Below are 22,236 nucleotides of genomic sequence, written 5' to 3' on the forward strand. Positions count from 1 at the left end.
CATACATCTGATCACAAATGTCATATCATTCATGCAAACACTCAAACGACAAGGCCGACGGGTACTTATCAACTGGGTGCCAAGTCATGTGGGAATAATAGGAAATGACATTGCAGACGAAGCTGCAAAACTTGCAACTAAGAGAAGAAATGTAGACATTTACATACCACAGAGTCTATCACAGATTAAGAAAGTAATTAGAAGTAGAGCAATGCAGAAGATGTACAGTGACCACAACACAGCAGTTGCAACATCAGGATCTGCGGGTTGGCACAAGAATTCAACCAACTACGAACCACTTAGTTTGATGAAAGGGAGCAGTAGAGCAACAGAAGTACACTTACATCGCATCAGGCTTGGATACCCATGTGCATGGGAAATAGGCTTACAAGTTCCGGAAGATGAGAGGAAATGTCAGCACTATGGTGAAATGCCCGACAGACCACTGGAACACTATCCAACACAGTGCACAGTTACAAACCCATTAAGATTTCAACTTAGATTCAACAGAGCAGAAGTTGTTAAACACGTGGGACAAAATCTTACTGAAGCGACCATACGAGTCATAAATACTCATACTCCGCCCAAGTCAAACAGAAACAAGCAACACTTAGTGGGCCAGCCAGAGGCTTAGGGCCCGCCCAGTGGGCCAGCCAGAGGCTTAGCGCCCGCGCAGTGGGCCAACCAGAGGGTTAGGGCCCGCGCAGTGAGCCAGCCAGAGGCTTAGGGCCCGCGCAGTGGGCCAGCCAGAGGCTTAGGGCCCGCCCAGTGGGCCAGCCAGAGGCTTAGGGCCCGCGCAGTGGGCCAGCCAGAGGCTTAGGGCCCGCCCAGTGGGCCAACCAGAGGCTTAGGGCCCGCCCAGTGGGCCAGCCAGAGGCTTAGGGCCCGCCCAGTGGACCAGCAAGAGGCTTAGGGCCCGCCCAGTGGACCAGCCAGAGGCTTAGGGCCCGCCCAGTGGGCCAGCCAGAGGCTTAGGGCCCGCCCAGTGGGCCAGCCAGAGGCTTAGGGCCCGCGCAGGAATATCCCTGCCAAAAAAAATAACCTATGCCTTTCCTTTCCTCTTGGTTGTGAAATATATTCCCTTCATATGTGGTCATAAGGAGGAGGAGGAGGAGGAGGAGGAGGAGGAGGAGGAGGAGGAGGAGGAGGAGGAGGAGAAGGAGGAGGAGGAGAAGGCGGCGTAGGAACGGGTTGCACAACCTGCTCCGCCCCCCCCCCCTCCCCCCTGGCAGGCCACCAGGATGTTGTTGCTCCATCAACAGGTCTGGGGCGCGGCGGCCCCTCACACGGCCCTCTACTGTGGCCTCAACCACAGGGGGGGGGGGGCTCTTTGGCGAAGGGGGGGAGGGGAAGTGTCTGGTGGGGGGGAATGTATAGTGGGGGGCGGGGTGGGATAACATTAAGGCAAGCACAACATAAGATAACATGATAACATGACCCTACACAATGCCTGGGGTTCGACGCCTGGAACTCCAGGAGTTGTCATGGTTCGTCAGTCCTTGACAGCCAGGGAGTGACAGTTCCTTCAATGTCCAGTTCTTTCTTATCAGTGGGAATACTCCTTCTTTCACTCCTTCCTTCCCTCCTCCCTCTTCTCTCTCACACAACGACACTGTTGGGGTAACACTGCATTAGTTATCATACCTGATACTTTTCATTTTTATCAGTGCAGTTATATGCAGCTTATCCTTCTTTCTCAGTTCCCTAAACTCATTCACTTTCTTAACGACGAACCACTTGAGCTGGACGGTAGGGCGACGGTCTCGCTTCATGCAGGTCGGAGTTCAATCCCGGACCGTCCATAAGTTGTTGGGCACCATTCCTTTCCTCCGGTCTATCTCAAATCCTTATCCTGACCCCTTCCCAGTGCTATATAATCGTAATGGCTTGGCGATTTTTCTTGATAATTCCCCTCTCTTCCCTCAATCTGTACACTCCATCTGGAACAAGTCCTGGGACCAGATTCATGAAGCAATTACGCAAGCATTTACGAACCTGTATATCTTTTCTCAATCTTTGCTGGCTTTGTTTACAATTATTCTACAGTTAATGAGCTCGGAAGCACCAGGAGGCTGTTTATAACAATAACAACAGTTGATTGACAAGTTTTCATGCGTGTAAACTGTTTAATAAATGTAACCAAAGCCGTCAAAGATTGAGGAAAGATGTACACGTGCGTAAGTATTTGCGTAACTGCTTCGTGAATTTGGTAGGTAGGAACACGAGTCTTATTTTCCTCGGCGTCACCCTTTTTATATAGGAATCATCGGAAAGGCATCCGAGGTGACGTGTAGCTTGGCGCCACCTCGTTGGTGGAGAGAGGCGACCACAGTGTTTTTGTTCAGCCTTCCCATGACATGGAAGAGTTGGTGCTCTGTTCCGCGTTAGGGCTCTGACGGCGCCTTAACACGTGTTGACATACGTCACAGACGCAGGACAACTGGTTTTGTTTATCCTTCCGCTTACCAAACTAGTGCGTCAATTCGAGGCTACATATATTATTTATGAGACAGACTTCTAACGCCTCGGTAAAAAATATGAGATTTTCTTCACATCTTCCCTCTGGGTCAATGGAGGACCATCGAACAGTTATATGCTCGAAGTCGAATTCATCTGGATGATGATTACAGGTGTCAGCTCCCGAGTGAATAGTTTCAAGCGGGCGGGGCCTCGTGCGGTCGTCGGCCCTTATTGTTGTATCTTTCACTATGTCTTAGTGGTTCAGGACGGTGTTGTGATGTTGAGGATGATGTTGCTTAATACCTCCCTCTTGCAAATGAAGAGTAAGACGTCTACTCAATGTATTCGTGGTATGTCCAATGGTGCGTATATATCGGAGCGCACAGTCTCCAGGCCCCGGATTCACGAAGCAGTTACACAAGTACTTACGAACGTGTACATCTTTCCTCAATGTTTGACGGCTTTGGTTACATTTGTTAAACAGTTTACAACCATGAAAACTTGCCAATCAACTGTTGTTATTGTTATAAACAGCCTCCTGGTGCTTCCGAGCTCATTAACTGTTTAATAATTGTAAACAAAGCCGCCAAAGATTGAGAAAAGATGTACAGGTTCGTACATGCTTGCGTAATTGCTTCGTGAATCTGGCCCCAGAACTGCACCTGTAATGATTCACTACATTCACTAAGTGTATCACTACATTCCTGTGACACACCTCAGTGTATCACAGGAGGCAGAGATGTTCAACCCGTTCTCGCAAATTTAATAAGTCAATATTGACTTATTAAATATGTGCATAGGTGACATACTTAACATAATAGATACCCTTAAAAAGCTTCATAGAAAACACCGACCTTACCTAACCTACTTAGTATGTTAAGATAAGCATCTTATTGCTTCGTAATTACAATTATTACCTAACCTATAATAGGTATAGGTTAAGTAATAATTGTAATTACGAAATAATAAGATGCTTATCTTAAGATACTAAGAAGGTTAGGTAAGGTCGGTGTTTTCTATGAATCTTTTTAAGGGTATCTATTATGTTTAGTATATCACCTATGCACGTAGTTAATAAGTCAATATTGACTTTACGAATTTGCGAAAACGGGTTGAGATGTTACTGCTCATAATGGGGGAAGATGTAGGAGGGTTGTTATAATAAATGGCAGGACGGATCATTGCGTCCACTGCAAGGTTTGCAATTCCTGTCAGTTATGTCTCCTATCACCTTCGCACCCTTCCTGTATGCCCGAGTGAATATATTTTTATAATACACTTCGACGTCTTCTCTTGGGGGCCAATTTTCCACTCCTGTGGCCTCATTCCCCTCAGTCAGAGGGCGTAGCGGCCGAGCTTATTATTTGGTGATGAGTCCACACGAATTACCGACAAGGAGAACATCGAGGAATGGAATCCTGCCTCCTTCACTATTATCAACAGTGAACTGCAAGCCTGAGACTTCCTGTGGCTGGCCACGAAGCCTCTCCAATGTGTTATCATTGTCAACACACACGAATATGTCGTCGACATATCTGCAGTAGCTACTAGGGGTTCAGCCCTTCCCTCTGCATGATGGACGACTCAACATGAGACATGAATGAACAAGACCCACAATGGGGACCCCATTGTCGCACCATCGACCTGCAGGTGGAGTTGACCCTCTGGCCACAGGAAAGGTGCTCCAGTGGTGCTCCAGTCTTCAGCATGTGCTGTATGATAGTTGGAGGTGCTGTGAGTGGAGGGAGGTGCTCTTGGTGAGCCACTTAGTCCAGTATTATGTTTATCGTCCTCTCTCATACCTTCTTATTATCTGTCTGTCTGTCTCTGAATGTTTGTCTCCCTGTTTGTCTGTCTATCTGTATGTTAGCGTCTGTCTCTGTCTGTCTCTGTCTGTCTGTCTCTCTCTCTCTCTCTCTCTCTCTCTCTCTCTCTCTCTCTCTCTCTCTCTCTCTCTCTCTCTCTCTCTCTCTCTCTCTCTCTTTGCGGCCCAAGACGACTCTGGGCTTTCTAAGACATATCATTTTTTTTCCTTAACATGGGTAAACAATTATGAATAATTGTATTAACAATTATATTTATTACAACCAAAATTGTATTAACAAAATTAGCGAGATCAGTGCATAATGTTTTACAAAATAGTCAGATTTGTTCAAGTTTCTGTGGTTGATGATAGGGAGAAGTTTAGGTACTAGTGCCTTCCGTGAGTGGAAGCTGTTGGGCTTGCCTCGACCCGCCCATGATGGGCACGTGTGGGCGAGTTGACCTGAGACATTTATATTTAGTTAATTTATATTCATTTATATAGAATTGATATTTTACGTTAATTTATATATTTCGGTAACAAATGGTATGATTTTTAGTGGACTGTATTTCTTAAAATGTCTCACGAATCGCTTCCCTTACACATTATGAGGAGTTTATGGTTGATATATGTAGTTGGTCAAATTTATTGATTAGCAGTCATTCACTACAGTATTAGACTACACATATTAGTAATTAAAATTGGGAAACCAGGAGCCAGATTCACGAAGCAGTTACGCAAACACTTACGAACCTGTACATCTTTTCTCAATCTTTGGTGGCTATGTTTACAATTGTTAAACAGTTAATGAGCTCCGAAGCACCAGGAGGCTGTTTATAACAATAACAACAGTTGATTGGCAAGTTTTTATGCTTGTTAACTGTTTAATATATGTAACCAAAGCCGTCAAAGATTGAGGAAAGATGTACACGTTCGTAAGAACTTGCGTAACTGCTTCGTGAATCTGGCCCCTTATCTTTTTGTTGTAATATCCTAGACCACCAGTATGAACAGGGATGAACAAGCCAGTCTATACACTTTGAGGGTGAGGCTGGCCTTCAACTCATGTACTGCAGGGAGTGGACGTGGCGCTTTTACGATGGGCATAAAAGGGATGCCGGTAAAAAAGGTAAAAGGGATGGGCATAAAAAGCCGGATGCCGGATGGGCATCCGGACCCGATGGGCGGCCTTCTTCCAGCTGTCGTGAAGGTGAACTCCATACGTTTGGAGTTTACTGGCCGTGCAGGTTACCCTCTTGTGGACTTGGTCATGAGTGACATGCTCAGGGTCCCGGTCCAGGACGTCTACGGTGTCGAGCTGGTCACTGCTCGCCGTGTGGTCATAAAGTTTGTGGGTGAGGCATTGTACCGTGATTTTCTCCAGAGGTACGAGGGGCGTACTTTGCTGCTGCAGGACGGCAACGGGTCTGTGACCATTTCGGACTGCAGTGGTGCTGTGACTTATGTGAGTGTCCATGGCGCCCTCATGGAGTTTCCTGAGACCCTCCTCCAGCGTTTCTTCCAGAGGTATGGCCCCGTCATCAGTGTGCGGATGAACTTGCTGTCTTCTGGGAAGTATTCGGGTGTGAAGACCAACATTCGTACCCTCGGGATGCGACTGAGGTCGGACATTCCGTCCTCTGTCCGGCTTTTAGGGTACTACGTGCGGGTGTTTTATGCCCAGCAACCCCGTACTTGTTTCCGGTGTGGCTTATTGGGGCATCAGGCTGCCGGGTGCACTGCTGATCTGGTTGCTCCCGTAAATTTGTTCCGTGAAGAGGATTTCCCGCCGCTCCCTTTGGAGGAGGACTCCGGGGGTGAGGAGGTGAGCGTCCCGTTCACTGCTGAGGCTCCCTCAGCGTCGCCCGACGTTCCCCGGTTGTCGCAGACCCTCCTCCGAATGTTGCAGTGCCGTTGGATGTTACTTCTGATCCTGTTTCTGGCCTTGCTGCTCCCGTGGGCCTTCCTGGTGCTCCCTGTGAGGCATCGCCGTCTGCTCCCTTGTCTTCGGCTGCTGGACCTGGCCCTGCATCCTCACCTCGGGTTCCTACTGTGCTGGGTGCTGGAGTGACTGCGGAGGCTCCTGCTGTGTGTGGTCCGTTCCCCCCTGTGGTAGAGGCTGCTGCCGTTCTGCGTCGGGCGTCGGTTCGTCCAGCTAGTGGTGCCCGTGTTTCTGGATCCGCTTCCGGCTCTGACTATGTCCGGCCGGAGCCCAAACGTTACAGGCGTTCATCTACTGCCTGGGCCGATGTTGGGGACTTCAGTGACTGTGGGTCTTCGGGTGTTGACGGCGTGGATCCGGATGCGTCGTTGTCTCCACGGGTGGTGGTGGTGGAGGTACATGTGCCTGCTGGTGCTGATGCCCGTGTCTCGGGTGTGCCTTCTGTTCCTTCCCCGCCAGGAGGCTCTCCGCAGTGGGGTGTGGTGGCTTCCACTGCCAGGGATAGTGCGGATGCTGGTGCTGGGCGTAGCCTGGTAGTGACTTTGTGAAAGGATGCGCGCCGCCCTGGTTCCCTGCAGTCGTCTGGTGGTGTGCCCGTAGCCGCTGGTGCCCCTGTTGGTGGTGCCTTCTGTCCGGCCCCCCTCTTGTAGGGTTGCGAATTGGGGCACTAGAGGCCGTGGTTGTCGAGTACCTGCTGTCGGAAAGGCCATAGGACTTTCATGGTGGGCGGGTTCCCGATGTATGGAGTAGGGTGGCGGTTACTCGCCTCTGGAATGACACTGTCTGGGTTCCCTGTTTGCGGGTGTTTGTTGCTGGGGTTCCGGATGACATGGTGTCCCCGGTGGAGGGTCGAGACTCTTGGGGAAGGTGGTTGCATAGGGAGGCGTTCAATGTGCGGTTCCGGCGGGTCTTGTTCCCTGGCAAATATGTCAGCTGATTCCATGTTACTGTAGTGTTGTGTGCCCCTATGGCCTTTTGTTTGCCCTATTGTATTTTGTGCCTGTGCCTCTCCCTTATTTGTTGCGAGGCCGGTGTTTTGGTGAGGGCGTTTTTATTCCTGTATTTGCTTCTGTGTTGTTACTTTGCCATGTGTGTTCTACTTATGCATTGCTAGGTGTTGTTTTTTGTTTTTATTGTTATTTTTGTTTTTATTTTTATTTTTGTTTTTATTTTTATTTTTATTTTTGTTTTTATTATTGTTTTTTGTTTTTATTTTTGGCTTGTTGTGTGCTGTGCATTTTCTTGTTCTATTTCATGATGTCCTTTATGTTGTGTTTTGTTCTCGGACCTTCAGGCCGGTGCGTGTTTGTTGCTGTGTATGTTACTCTGTTTCGTTTTCTTGATTGCAAGGATTGCTTGTTTGTTATTATTGTATATTTTGGCCTCTCCCTTTGTTTGTTGCGAGGCGGTTGGTGTGGTGTGTGAGTGTTTTTATTCATGTCTTGTGTCTGTGATGTACCTTTGGTGTGGGTGTTTTTATTCATGTCTTGTGTCTGTGATGTACCTTTGGTGTGTGAGTGTTTTTATTCATGTCTTGTGTCTGTGATGTACCTTTGGTGTGGGTGTTTTTATTCATGTCTTGTGTCTGTGATGTACCTTTGGTGTGGGTGTTTTTATTCATGTCTTGTGTCTGTGATGTACCTTTGGTGTGGGTGTTTTTATTCATGTCTTGTGTCTGTGATGTACCTTTGGTGTGGGTGTTTTTATTCATGTCTTGTGTCTGTGATGTACCTTTGGTGTGGGTGTTTTTATTCATGTCTTGTGTCTGTGATGTACCTTTGGTGTGGGTGTTTTTATTCATGTCTTGTGTCTGTGATGTACCTTTGGTGTGGGTGTTTTTATTCATGTCTTGTGTCTGTGATGTACCTTTGGTGTGGGTGTTTTTATTCATGTCTTGTGTCTGTGATGTACCTTTGGTGTGGGTGTTTTTATTCATGTCTTGTGTCTGTGATGTACCTTTGGTGTGGGTGTTTTTATTCATGTCTTGTGTCTGTGATGTACCTTTGGTGTGGGTGTTTTTATTCATGTCTTGTGTCTGTGATGTACCTTTGGTGTGGGTGTTTTTATTCATGTCTTGTGTCTGTGATGTACCTTTGCACTCGTGTTTTATTATTGCATTACATGTTGTACTTGTTTGTTATTTTTGTTTTGTTTGTTGTATATTGTGGTTTTCTTGTTATGTTTTATGTTGTACCTCTTGATGTTTGTTTTGTTTTAAAATGTTTTGTTTTGTAGTGTTACTGTGCTTGCTTGTTTGACATTGTTTTGTAGTGTTACTGTGCTTGCTTGTTTGACATTGTTTTGTAGTGTTACTGTGCTTGCTTGTTTGACATTGTTTTCTATTTTGTGTCTTGATGTCTGCTGTGTTTCTCATGCGTTTATCGTGTTTGTAATTTGTCGTACTATGCTCTCGGCCCTTCTGGCCACTGATTTATTGTTTTGTTTTGTTTTGTTTTGTTTTCTCTGTTCTTGTTTTGTTTTTATTTTATTTAAATTGCATGCTTGCATGTAAAAATAAAAAAAAAAATAAAAAAAAATCCTGTACTGGAGTACTAGGTAACTAGTAACTCTTCTTCCTCTTCAATTCCACCTGTCAAAGGGCACTTGCAATAATAGCAGTAATCCTATATATATATATATATATATATATATATATATATATATATATATATATATATATATATATATATATATATATATATATATATATATATATATATTGTGACGATAATCTCCTTCAAGAGATTGTGCCTGCTCTTCCCTCCAAAAATACGTCGATACATCTATATAAAACTACTATGGAAGAAATGTCCAACAACGACAACAACATCTCCAAGGTTTGCCAGAGAGCAAAACGTATGCAGCCAGGAACACCTGCTTCACCTCAAACCGCCAAACTACCTGTCTTGTTGCCGGCTCCTCGCTGATTGGCCGCCGGTCTGGCTGCAACTGCACTCCACCCACCATACTACTTGATGTCTGGGGCCGCCACGACCTCAGTCTTCAGAATATTCAGTGCTTTCATACGGTTAACACTTCTTCCTGGTAGACTAAGCTTTGGCTTACGTGTACTAAGAGAGGTGATAGCTTAAAGCCAATATTCCTGCACCTCTCATTTTATTGTATATTGCACAGCTTGTTATTGCTCACTTGTCTTAACGTAACTTTTCATTTTGTCATTTACTTATTCTTATTATTTAGATTGATTGATTTTATTATACGAATTTGTATGTCCATTTTTTTCATGTTTTGTTTATCTAACGTAATTAAAATTCCATTGTTAAAATTTACTTGTGTTTTGTGTGTCTTCTCCTTACCTTACTACAGACGAAGTTCCAGATTTTCTATTTTTTTTTTATTCTATGTGACGAGGCCATACCCCTAGCTTTGAACAGCCGAACACCAACGCGTTACCGTCACATATTATATGGGGGCCTGTCCGGGAGCTTCACTCAGGTACTGGTGCCAAGTGGTAATTAATGGTAAGCGTATTTAACTTTGTTAACGTAGCTTTTACTATTTCTCATATTCAATTTAATTTTTTATATGGTGCGGTGTATTATGCATTATGAGAGTAACATATGGTGAAGGTGAGACAACTTTGGATTACGTGGTGACTGTAGGCCTCAGTCATACTCTTAATTGGTCATCTCTCCCTCCGTGTTATTACTCGTGTTTACCATCTTTGTCCCTTGGATATTTCTCATTTTGACAGATCATCATATTGGTACCCTGGTACTGTGGTCTGCCCCGGGTCAAGAGCACCCAATCTTCTGCAATCTGACTGTAGGAGGACAAAGAGGGCCATAGTTCCTCTAGCTCGAACTTTAGTTGCTGAATTGGGACCTCAGCAGCAGTTCTCGTCACCAGTTGACACCTCGCACCCCTACACGTCAGTCAGAGATGATGATACATACAACGGTAGGGAATTAGCTTACTTTTTCAGAGCACAAAAGTTCGCTAATTCTGTAAGTATCATATTAAATTCAGTAGGAAAAACTTGCTTTATGTCCTATAGAGACTTGGCAAGGTATGCCTACATCCTTGGACTACCAATTTTACTTTTGTGGCAATTAACTGTTTCATTTGTTTTCGAAACTCTTGTTTCATTTGTTAGTAGGATTTTCTTGCCCTTATCCTCTTACATGAGTACCGGGTACAAGATTTCCTGCGCCCTTGATTTAAATTAATCATTTAACATCTTGTACTTAACTTTAATTGTTAAAGATCCCACAGGATAGGTACCAGTTGCCACGTTGTCCTGTTTCTGACATTCACTATAACTGAATATTCGTGTTACATTTATTTGCTAATTTCACAATGTTTCGTCTCCAAGCTTTCCGTGCAAATCCAGCAGGTGAAATAGGGACTTTAAGTCGTGCCAAGAGGACTGAATTACAAACTCTTGCACATGAGTATCAACTAGAAGTTCCCTACCAAGCCAACAAAAATGACCTACACAACCTGTTGCTGGATTACTATTTAGAGCAAGGTAAGATAGACTCTGAAACTCATGAAACTTACTATATTGCAGATAAAACTGATTTGGCAACGATGAAACTCAAACTAGAACTGGCCAAGATTGAACGTGAGCAGCAAAGGGAAGCAGCTGCCATACGAAGAGAAGAACAAGAACGTGAGATTGCCTTACTCCAGGAGCGGGAACGCGTACAGCTTGAAATACTCCGTGAGCGGGAACAAGTACAGCTTGAAACCAAACGACGCGAGTTAGAGATGCAACGCGAACATGACAAGCAACAAGCGACTCTGGCTCTAGAGTGTCGTCAACGAGAATACACGTTGGAAACTTCACACCTCGCTCAACGCCAGCAAGCTACTGCCAATCTTCCCGTCAGTTTTAATATATCACATGCAAGTAAGTTAATGCCATCCTTTGTAGAAGCAGAAGTTGATGTGTTTTTTACCACCTTTGAAACCCTTGCTAATCAACTCAGTTGGCCTGTCGACCAATGGGCCACACTTCTCAGAGTCCATCTTACAGGTAGAGCTGCAGTCACACTCAGTACTTTGGCGTCTGAGAATGACTACCAGACTCTGAAACAAGCAGTGTTGGACGCCTACCTCCTCTCTACTGAAAGTTATAAAAGGAAATTCCGTGACCACCTGAAGGCAAGTACCACTACCTTCCTCGAGTTTGCTAACACAAACGGAGATATTTCATGAAATGGCTGGAAGCAGCACATGTCTCTACTTTTACAGAACTCGTCAACCTGATGCTAGTTGAAGAATTCTTGAGGCGTGTGCCGCCTCCTGTCCGTCTCTACTTAGCAGATAAAGAAGAAACCAACTACCTGAAGTGTGCTAAGTCGGCTGACACTTACAGCCTCATCCACCGGCTGACACCCGAACCATCCTCCAGTAAGAAGTCGTGGTACAGTTACGAGAAAGTGAGCACCGATCAAGCTGGCTCGCAATTGTACTGCAAGTATTGTAGACTCTATGGACATACCATAGACAAGTGTGGTAAGTCTCAATACAAGGGAACCACTGACCCACAGAAACCCAAACCAACTCCTCCTAAGTCCGGTAAGCCTGTGATGAATGTTGGTGTTAATGCTAATGATCTTTCTCTTTTCAGTAACCACCTGTATACTGGAACTGTCTCTGCCAACGGTTCAAATCCGGAGGGACGTTTCAAATTGAAGATCTTGAGGGACACAGCGGCTCTTCAATCGATCATCTAGAAGTCGGCTGTGCCCAACATCGTCTACACCGGAGAAACTGTCTTCATCACTGACCTCACTGCTACCACTCCATACCCTCTCGCCAGAGTCCACCTGGATTGTCCCTACGTGAACGGAGAAGTCCAAGTCGCCGTCAGGGAAAAGCCTTTTCCCATGCCTGGAGTGCAACTTCTCCTAGGCAACGACTTGGCAGAAGACCTGCAACCGACCAACCTGATCGTCATGGACAAACCCCAGGTGTGTAACTCTGTGCCAATAAACCCTATTCTAGAGTATGTTCCAGCAGAGGTTCAAGAGAGTGATGAAGTTTCTCCTCCGGTTGTCGTGACCACCCGTGCACAAGCCGCACGTCCACAGCCAGCTGACTCTACTGCTACCGCTGTCCCTCAAGACCCTCAGAAACTACCCCCGCATCTGACCAAGTTGGAGTTCCGTAAGTTGCAGAGGGAAGATCTTACTTTAACACCATTGTTTTTCCAGGCTGAGACTCAACCCGACAGTATTCCTGGGTTCTTCCTAGAGAACGACTTGCTCTACCGCAGATATAGACCCAGTAAACTGAAGGAGGAGGACGATTGGGCCAACATCGAACAACTTGTGATTCCTACCAGCCTGCGGCCCACTATTCTACTCCTGGCCCACGGAGCGCTCTCCCACTACGGCTTCAACAAGACTTACCATGGAATTCGTCAAGACTACTACTGGCTAGGTATGGTAAATAGCGTCAAACAGTACGTAAAACAGTGTCATACATGTCAGATGGCAGGCAAACCGAACATCTCCATTCCCAGAGCGCCACTGATTCCCATACAGGTGCCTGCGGAACCTTTCCACAGACTCATAATAGACTGTGTTGGTCCTTTACCTCGGACCAGTTCGGGTAACGCCTATATCTTAACCATCCTGTGTCCTACCACCAGATTTCCCATAGCAGTTCCAGTGAAGAACATCACGGCTGCTACGGTTGTAAAACACCTATTGAAGATCTTCACTCAATACGGATTTCCCAGGGAGATTCAGAGCGACTGTGGTACCAACTTCACCAGTGATCTCTTCAAAAGGACACTGGAGGAGTTCAACATCAAACAGGTATTGTCCAGCCCCTATCATCCTGCTTCACAGGGTTCTCTTGAACGTAGTCATCAGACTATCAAAGCACTCTTGAAAAAGTTTTGTAGTGAAACCTCTAAGGATTGGGATAAGCAAATCGACCTTATAATGTGTATTTACAGAAGTCTCCCCAATGAGTCCCTAGGAGTATCTCCTTATGAGATGCTCTACGGCCGTAAGTGCCGTACTCCCCTTAAGGCTTTCAAAGACTCTCTCAGAGATGCCACCCTCAGTGAGCATCAGAATGTGCCCCAGTTTCTTCAAAACCTTCAATACATTCTAGAGAGAGTCCACCGTTTTGCCCATGATAATCTATTGAAAGCCCAGGAGAGGATGAAGACTCATTACGACCAGACCAGCAAAGTACGAAAATTTAAGCCAGGAGACTTCATTCTAGCATACTTCCCTATCCCAGGTTCACCTTTACAAAACAGGTTTTCAGGACCCTACCGCGTCAAAGAGTGCAGAAATAACAACAACTACGTCATAGAGACTCCAGATAGGCGGCGGAAGACCCAGCTGTGCCACGTCAACCTCCTGAAACAATATAATGGTACTCCTCCCACTGTCCTGACTAACTGTTCTACCTTCACAGAACCCTACATCCACAGTGAGACCTTCCCAGCTTCTCCTCCCGAAAGCACTGACAAGGAGTCAGCGCTTTCTAATTCCGAAATCCTTAATGATCTTCCCAAATACTTTCAGGATAATAATCGTGCTCCTTTGCCCTATTCTAATTCCACTCTCACCTCGTCAGATAAGCCCTTCATCCTCCATGTCGACGCCAGTGGTACCGACGTTGGTGGTGTCGTGATGCAGCAACGAGGCGAGGAGAATACACCTGTCGGCGACTACTGCTACAAGGAACTACGGAACAATTGGCAAGGAGCTACTCTTCATCATCCTGAAGCTCCAGCACTTCACTCCACACCTGAAAAGTGCTCGGTCCACCATCAACACGGACCACACCACCCTACACCTGCAGCACGCCCACTTCTCATCTCAACGTCTTCTACTATGGGCTTGCTAACTGCAGAAATTCAACCTGGAGACACGCTATACCAAGATTCCAACAACACCATAGCCGATGCCCTCTCCAGAGTTTATGAAGTAGAAGCGACTCCATCTATTACTCCACCACATAACGACGTACTTCTTCCAGAACCGCAGGCTTCGGGGGAGAGTTGTGACGATAATCTCCTTCAAGAGATTGAGCCTGCTCTTCCCTCCAAAAATACGTCGATACATCTATATAAAACTACTATGGAAGAAATGTCCAACAACGACAACAACATCTCCAAGCTTTGCCAGAGAGCAAAACGTATGCAGCCAGGAACACCTGCTTCACCTCAAACCGCCAAACTACCTGTCTTGTTGCCGGCTCCTCGCTGATTGGCCGCCGGTCTGGCTGCAACTGCACTCCACCCACCATACTACTTGATGTCTGGGGCTGCCACGACCTCAGTCTTCAGAATATTCAGTGCTTTCATACGGTTAACACTTCTTCCTGGTAGACTAAGCTTTGGCTTACGTGTACTAAGAGAGGTGATAGCTTAAAGCCAATATTCCTGCACCTCTCATTTTATTGTATATTGCACAGCTTGTTATTGCTCACTTGTCTTAACGTAACTTTTCATTTTGTCATTTACTTATTCTTATTATTTTGATTGATTGATTTTATTATACGAATTTGTATGTCCATTTTTTTCATGTTTTGTTTATCTAACGTAATTAAAATTCCATTGTTAAAATTTACTTGTGTTTTGTGTGTCTTCTCCTTACCTTACCACAGACGAAGTTCCAGATTTTCTATTTTTTTTTTATTCTATGTGACGAGGCCATACCCCTAGCTTTGAACAGCCGAACACCAACGAGTTACCGTCACAATATATATATATATATATATATATATATATATATATATATATATATATATATATATATATATCAGCTATATCAGAGGAAACATTGGTATATTGAATAAAGAGATGAGAATATTGCTCACCAAGGGTTGGTCCCTGCCTCGTGTGCTAACCGGTTTGTCCTATATATACCTAACATATCTGGCCAGGAATGTAAAGATAACAAACAGGTTTGGGTAATACACTTCCCTTATAGTAGACGGAGTTGTGTGTCGGTAACAGAAGCACTTTACTCCTCTAACAGCAGCTGTTTAAGCGAGAATTCTAGGGGCTAAATTTGCTTCAGCGACCTGTTAAGTTAATGATGGCTGACTCCTAGCCCTTCTCCACTGACGCCCTGGGGGCCAGATTCACGAAGCAGTTACGCAAGTACTTACGAACGTGTACATCTTTCCTCAATCTTTGATGGTTTTGGTTACATTTATTAAATAGTTAACAAGCATAAAAACTTGCCAATCAACTGTTGTTATTGTTATAAACAGCCTCCTGGTGCTTCGGAGCTCAATAACTGTTTAATAATTGTAAACAAAGCCGCCAAAGATTGAGAAAAGATGTACAGGTTCGTAAGTGTTTGCGTAACTGCTTCGTGAATCTGCCCCCCCCCCCCCTTACCTGGGTCTCTTCTCCAGATGTCAACAAGTGGCAGAAATGTCACATTTACTCTATTTTGCTACTAATAATTAAGTTAATTCAAGTGAGATGTATTTTATGATGTTAACAGTCCAAAGACTGCTGTATTAAAAATAATTCCCAACAGAATTAGCTGGTGAAATTAATAGCAACGATGTAATAATATTCCGTTTTCTACTGACGGAAAATTCCTTCTTCTATGAGTGAATTTATTTCTCCAGTAGGAGCCGGTCGGCCGAGCGGACAGCACACTGTACTTGTGATCCTGTGGTCCCGGGTTAGATCCCGGGCGCCGGCGAGAAACAATGGGCAGAGTTTCTTTCACCCTATACCCCTGTTACCTAGCAGTAAAATTAGTACCTGGGTGTTAGTCAGCTGTCACGAGCTGCTTCCTGGGGGTGGAGGCCTGGTCGAGGACCGGGCCGCGGGGACACTAAAGCCCCGAAATCATCTCAAGATAATCTACAACCCAGCAGCAATATTGTCTGCCTATTGTACTGAATATTAGTAAAGGGTGTCGGGTTTTCCCACACCACGAACCCATCAGCAATCACTAAGGAAGGTTTGGTGAGGCTAGCCAAGTGCCTCTGGCCTGCAACCTCAGACAAACAATATATTTTATAGATTAGTGATGACCTTGTATGATGGCGTGCATGGTGTAATAGTTATCTATTGTGTACAATTAGTATACCTCCTGCACACCTGCTTGATACCCGATCGATACTGTCACAGTAAAATCTCTAGTCAGAGATTCAGCCTGCTCCTTTATCACCTATTCTACTCATTCACGTCTATTTAATCAAATACTGCAGCCAAGAACAACAACAACAACAACAACAACTACTTCCAGACGTCTAGACAACACCACCAGTCTACCTACACCACTGCCCGTCACCCCACCCCGCACCTGGGTCACTGGGAGACCACGCCCCCCGAAACAAGCAGTTTAACAGCCGGTTAATAGTTAAAGAAGTCACCAGCCCCATCTACCCGGCCGACATTCTGTATAAATAGAGCGACCTCACCCACCATGAGTTAGATTACTCCTGTGTGCTCAACTGAGTAGACCTGTTAACACATCTCGGTGTGGTAGCGAATTTAGTCAGACTAGCTCACAGTATTCCGCACCATATTTTATTTTGCACCTTAAAACGTATATTTGATTGTTCATCTTGTTTGTTTTGCACACTTTGTATTAGAGCCAAGCCTGGATATTTTTTGTAACTTAAATTGAATTTTTTATCAAAGTAAAGTATTTTTAAATGTTTTTTCCTCTGCTTTACCCTACAGTTTATCTCACTGTGAAGACACCTTTGCAGTTTAATTTTTTTTTTTTTTTATATATATTTTGTGACTGGCATTACAGAAACTGCACGACCCCCAACTTTTCCCGTCACAATACCTGCTCGATACCTGCTTGAAACCTGCTTGAAACCCGGTTAATGGGGTTCAGGGAGTTCATCTACTTGACTTGTGAGAGCTTGGCCCACCAGGATGTTGCTTGGAGCGGCCCGCAATCACCGTTTAATTCTTTATTCTGCAGTATAGTTTGTTGGCTTCAATATAAATTTATTTAATTTATTTAATAAATAAATTTATTAATTTATTTAATAAATCAATTTATTAATTTATTTAATATTTTTTTTTAATCTATATAAATGGAAATGTTCGTTTGTGCATAACCACTAATCTTCGAAAGTTCTTCACTGATTACTTTTAAATTTTCACACAACGTTGTATTCGCATCCGGCCAGGTTTTTTATATACATTCTATATATATGATGTCCCATCTGTGACAGTAAAAAAAAAACATGCTTTTTCTGAAAAACTGTGTTTTTCATGTGAGGAAAATCTTCGAAACCTCTTTACCGATTGCTTTGAAATTTTGACACAATGTTGCATTCGAATAGGCGCGTCTTTTTATATATCTACTATATACATGTCTCACCTGTGACAGGAAAAAACATGTTTTTTTTTTAAACAGCGTCATCTGTTGGACGTAAGAGCAACGCACACTGTAATCTCTAAAAGTTATTCACCGAGTGCTTTGAAATTTTGACACAACATTGCATTCGAATAGGAGCATCTTTTTATATACCTACTATATAGATGCCACCCCTGTGACAGGTAAAAACATGTGTTTTTGAAAATCAGCGCCATCCATTGCACATAATAGCAACATTCACGCTATACTAAATATGTCACGAATTCCATTTCAATGTTTTCGATTGCATTGATAAATTTTATTTTCATAGATTTCGATTTATTTTATTTTTTAATAAAAAGTATAAGTATAGATGCCACACCTGTGACAGGTAAAACTATGTTTTTCTTGAAAAACAGCGCCATCTGTTGCATGTAAGAGCAACACACATGCTATACTAAATATGTTACAATTCCATTTCAATGTTTTTGATTGCATTGATAAATTGAATTTTCAGATTTTGATTTATTTTCATTTTGATTTAACTATTTTGCGTGAATTGAGGTGGAATTGAGCTGTGTTGTTTACCATACCGTTCATTTCGTGAGTATAGTTTATTTTTTTATTTTTCATATTTTCATTTTATTTTTAACTGCTTTTCTTAAATTTCAGTGATGGGAACATCAGATCACTTAATGTTCCCAATTTTCTGATGGGAACATCAGACCGTTTGGGAAGGCTTCGGACGAGGGAGTGGGGAATGGTGGGGATGACGAGGGGACGGAAGTGAGAGATGGTGGGGAGGACGAGGGGATGGGGTAATGGTGGGGAGAACGAGGGGACGGGTGAGGGGGGTATGGTAGGGAGGACTGGGGTACAGGGGAAAGTTGCTGTGGCTCAGCAAAGCACAGGTGTTGCTGAGCCACAGCAACACGCGGCTGGGTAATGCTAGTAATAAATATATTTATTTTAATAATAAATTTATCTAAATTTATGCTTTATGAATTTTATGTCCATTAGTTTGTGTTCCCTTTTTGCTTCCAAATTAGATTATTACCTGACTAAGTTTTATTAATAAAACCAGAACTTAAATAATCCCTCTAAACATACAGGTAAAGTTAGGTAATCTTGCTGGAACCAGAGTGGAAGGTGTTGAGTCAAAGGTAACAATTACTTTGTCAAATACCAACACTCTTAATATTTAATATTAATTGCCTTCATTCACTGGTTGGAAAATTGTGCTTAGTAACTTGCAAGGCTCACCTGCAAGGACGCCGGCACATGGTTGTGCAATCCCTGCATATCTCACATGTTGCAAACTAGTATAATACTACTACACTGGTATGATACTAGTACACTGGTATGATACTAGTACACAGGTATGATACTAGTACACAGGTATGATACTAGTACACTGGTATGATACTAGTACACAGGTATGATACTAGTACACAGGTATGATACTAGTACACTGGTATGATACTAGTACACTGGTATGATACTAGTACACTGGTATGATACTAGTACACAGGTATGATACTAGTACACTGGTATGATACTAGTACACAGGTATGATACTAGTACACTGGTATGATACTAGTACACAGGTATGATACTAGTACACTGGTATGATACTAGTACACAGGTATGATACTAGTACACTGGTATGATACTAGTACACTGGTATGATACTAGTACACAGGTATGATACTAGTACACAGGTATGATACTAGTACACTGGTATGATACTAGTACACTGGTATGATACTAGTACACAGGTATGATACTAGTTCACTGGTATGATACTAGTACACAGGTATGATACTAGTACACTGGTATGATACTAGTACACAGGTATGATACTAGTACACTGGTATGATACTAGTACACTGGTATGATACTAGTACACAGGTATGATACTAGTACACTGGTATGATACTAGTACACTGGTATGATACTAGTACACAGGTATGATACTAGTACACTGGTATGATACTAGTACACTGGTATGATACTAGTACACTGGTATGATACTAGTACACAGGTATGATACTAGTACACTGGTATGATACTAGTACACTGGTATGATACTAGTACACAGGTATGATACTAGTACACTGGTATGATACTAGTACACTGGTATGATACTAGTACACTGGTATGATACTAGTACACTGGTATGATACTAGTACACTGGTATGATACTAGTACACAGGTATGATACTAGTACACTGGTATGATACTAGTACACTGGTATGATACTAGTACACAGGTATGATACTAGTACACTGGTATGATACTAGTACACTGGTATGATACTAGTACACTGGTATGATACTAGTACACTGGTATGATACTAGTACACAGGTATGATACTAGTACACTGGTATGATACTAGTACACAGGTATGATACTAGTACACAGGTATGATACTAGTACACTGGTATGATACTAGTACACAGGTATGATACTAGTACACTGGTATGATACTAGTACACAGGTATGATACTAGTACACTGGTATGATACTAGTACACAGGTATGATACTAGTACACTGGTATAATACTAGTACACTGGTATGATACTAGTACACAGGTATGATACTAGTACACTGGTATGATACTAGTACACTGGTATGATACTAGTACACTGGTATGATACTAGTACACAGGTATGATACTAGTACACTGGTATGATACTAGTACACAGGTATGATACTAGTACACTGGTATGATACTAGTACACTGGTATGATACTAGTACACAGGTATGATACTAGTACACTGGTATGATACTAGTACACAGGTATGATACTAGTACACAGGTATGATACTAGTACACTGGTATGATACTAGTACACTGGTATGATACTAGTACACTGGTATGATACTAGTACACTGGTATGATACTAGTACACTGGTATGATACTAGTACACTGGTATGATACTAGTACACAGGTATGATACTAGTACACTGGTATGATACTAGTACACTGGTATGATACTAGTACACAGGTATGATACTAGTACACTGGTATGATACTAGTACACTGATATGATACTAGTACACAGGTATGATACTAGTACACTGGTATGATACTAGTACACTGGTATGATACTAGTACACTGGTATGATACTAGTACACTGGTATGATACTAGTACACAGGTATGATACTAGTACACTGGTATGATACTAGTACACTGGTATGATACTAGTACACAGGTATGATACTAGTACACTGGTATGATACTAGTACACTGGTATGATACTAGTACACTGGTATGATACTAGTACACAGGTATGATACTAGTACACTGGTATGATACTAGTACACTGATATGATACTAGTACACAGGTATGATACTAGTACACTGGTATGATACTAGTACACTGGTATGATACTAGTACACTGGTATGATACTAGTACACTGGTATGATACTAGTACACTGGTATGATACTAGTACACAGGTATGATACTAGTACACTGGTATGATACTAGTACACTGGTATGATACTAGTACACTGGTATGATACTAGTACACTGGTATGATACTAGTACACTGGTATGATACTAGTACACAGGTATGATACTAGTACACAGGTATGATACTAGTACACAGGTATGATACTAGTACACTGGTATGATACTAGTACACTGGTATCATCTCCAGTGGCGCTTTCAAGATCATTGAATGTGATTTGCAAGGTCTTAACAGCTTCTTATATGATCCATTGTTATAAGATCATGCCAGGTGCCACAGATTATATTTTGTAAAGTCCACGAGTGTGATGGACCCTTATGCTAAGTTACTAATATTGACATGTGTCTAGTCTCCAGCCCCTGTTGTGTCCAGTAGGTGTTCAGGCTTCACTGTCAAGCCTGTTTGGCACCCTCCTCTTAACCCTCCACACATATATATATATTACAATCTACTAGAAAATATTCTATGTGATCATGTATCGGTCTGGGTTGGTCCTCAGCTTTGGAGGCTATATCGTGCTCATATTTATTCTGCTTCAGCAGAGAACTCTGCCGCCGTTAAAATCATTTACATGTTTACTAAGAGCTGAGAGAGCGTGGAGGGGTCAGCTGAGCAGGGAAGCAAGCCAAGTGTCTGGGATAAGGTATAAGAAGCTCCCTGACCCATATTAAGGTCTACCGACTCTGATGCTGTCCCTGAGGGGCTCAGATGACCCCCGGCCACGCGCCCTTAGGGCAGCAATGGTGTTATTATTATTAAAGTAAACAGCTTAGCGCGATAAATGTTCTGTGAAAGACGATTTGTTTGAGAGAATCTGACCCATATTCATCGCAGAGAGTACTGGAGTACAGTACTCCATTACTCCAGTACTCTGGAGTACCACAGAGCTGGAGTACCGTTGTGATGTGGTACTAGAGTACCACAGCACAACGATAACAGCATCAACAGTTAGACAGAAATATAGGACTGATCAGCAGACGAGGAATTATTAAGGTCTGAGAGAGGCGAGCAGGACAGTGAGAATTATGAAGAAGTTCTTGCATCTTAACAAACATAAAAGGTTTGGCTAGAGCGCCGTGGTCAGCGTCTCAGGTCCCAGCCCGGCCGTCTTGGCCAGCCGCTGTGATGTATAATACATCATATTTTGATGTTGGGGGGATTTTGTCGATGAAATCTGATGAATTATTGCAGAGGTCAGGCAGCAGCTGGCACTGAGAGACGACCAAGGGGTAATGTTGTTTATGAGGACTAAACAC

Source organism: Procambarus clarkii, chromosome 30 (assembly GCF_040958095.1).
Source record: "Procambarus clarkii isolate CNS0578487 chromosome 30, FALCON_Pclarkii_2.0, whole genome shotgun sequence".
NCBI lineage: Eukaryota > Metazoa > Arthropoda > Malacostraca > Decapoda > Cambaridae > Procambarus > Procambarus clarkii.